This window comes from Triticum dicoccoides, chromosome 2A (genome assembly GCF_002162155.2).
Source record: "Triticum dicoccoides isolate Atlit2015 ecotype Zavitan chromosome 2A, WEW_v2.0, whole genome shotgun sequence".
Lineage (NCBI taxonomy): Eukaryota > Viridiplantae > Streptophyta > Magnoliopsida > Poales > Poaceae > Triticum > Triticum dicoccoides.
Genome location: NC_041382.1, coordinates 445,772,634 through 445,774,466, shown reverse-complemented (window position 1 = coordinate 445,774,466; position 1,833 = coordinate 445,772,634).

Sequence of the window (1,833 nt, the reverse complement as noted above, 5' to 3'; positions counted from 1 at the left end):
TATATGGTTTATCGCCGTTGTGGCGACCGCGGAGCGCTCTTCTCGCTTCCCTCCGCGCGCGCTCTGCCAGCGGTTGGGCGTGCGCATGATCTCGTCGGGGCCCTATATGCATGTGGTTGTGCGCACGCGTTGCCATGCAATGCAGTTACGTGCGGCACGATGGAGTTACACGCTGCAAATTAGAACTGCCATCAGGGCCTGCCGATATTCCTGGTCGTCCGGCTTCCCCTTTAATTTCCGCGGCCATTATAACCTTAGTTTCTTCAACCTTTCGATCACGCCCCACCACGCAACAAGCACACCCACAATGACACATAGAGAGGGGATGTCCAGCGGCACTCCAATGGAGTTCGGCAAGCATAGAGTGGAGACCCACGCGATGGAGACGGATCTCTCGGTGGTGTACACCATCGACCCGACCGTGGTGGATGACTACATCAACAGCGTTGAGCAGTTGCTTGCAGGAGACAAGTACAAGGTGGTCGGCACCGACCACCAGTACACCGCCGGCCGTCCCGGCATAGATCAGAAGGTTGTCGTCGCATAGTTGTGCGTGCGCCATCATGTCCTCATCTACCACTACTGCATGGCCACAGAGCCTTGCGACCGTTTCAGCAGGTTTGTCAACAGCACCAACTACAAGTTTGCCATAGAGCAAGCGTCACAAGAAGTAGATGATGATCATATGATCGTTTATGCTCGTTAATCATGCATGTAATATATAGTTTACTTTATTGGTGTGTGGAAATCTCATGTGTGTAATAGCACTACAAAAAAATACACTTCCGTGATGATACGTGTTTGTCACAGTAGGTCGCGTTTTTTGTCATGCATGTACATCCATGAAAAATTTATGACAGAATCAAGATAGTCATACCTGTGCAGTCGCAGAAGTGTTCCATGACATTAACAAAAGTATCATCACGGAAGTGTCCACTTCCAAGATGATAAATCGTGCGTCACAGAAGTCCTTTCGTCAAGGGTGACCGACACGTGGCATCCACTGTAACGGAACGCCGTTAAGCTATCAGGTCGGGTTTTGGATCCGATAACCCGTTAACAGACCCGACCAATGGGGATTTTCCACGTGTAAAATCATCATTGGCTGGAGGAGGCACGTGTCAGGTCTGCATTGGCACAGGTGTCATTCAGCCAATGGGCGAGACACGCCTATGATATGTTGACACGTGGACCGGCCCATCAAGTTTAAATGGGCCGGCCCAAATGAAGTGCCACAAGATTTTGCGGACCATAATGGGCTGGCCCAGCTAAAGGCCCACGAGATTTTGCAGACCTTAATGGGTTGGCCCAGCTAAAGGCCCACAAGATTTTGCGGGCCATAACAGGCCGGCCCAGGTAAAGGCCCACAAGATTTTTGTGTGCCATAATGGGCCGGCCTAGGTAAAGGCCCGCAAGATTCTTGCGGATCATAATGGGCCGGCCCAGCTAAAGGCCCAAGAGATTTCGCCGACATTAATGGGCCGGCCCAGCTGTATGCCCACAAGATTTTGAGGACCCTAGTAGGCCGGCCCATTAACTGGCTGCCATGTTTTGGGCCAAATGTCGGCCCATATTTGATCCAGTCCATTAATGGCCTGCCAAGCTCCGGGCCTAATAGTGGCCCATATGAGATCCGGCCTGTTAAAAGCCTACCATGTTCTGGGCCAAATTACGGCCCAGATCAGGTCCGGCCCTTAAAGAGGCTTTGGGCTCAATTATGGCCCATATCAGATTCGGTCCGTCAACTGGACACTATGCTTTTGGGCCCACTTGCTAAAGTTCCACTTAGTAATTCGGCCTGATATTAGTTTTGGCATATTAAGGGGGCGTTTA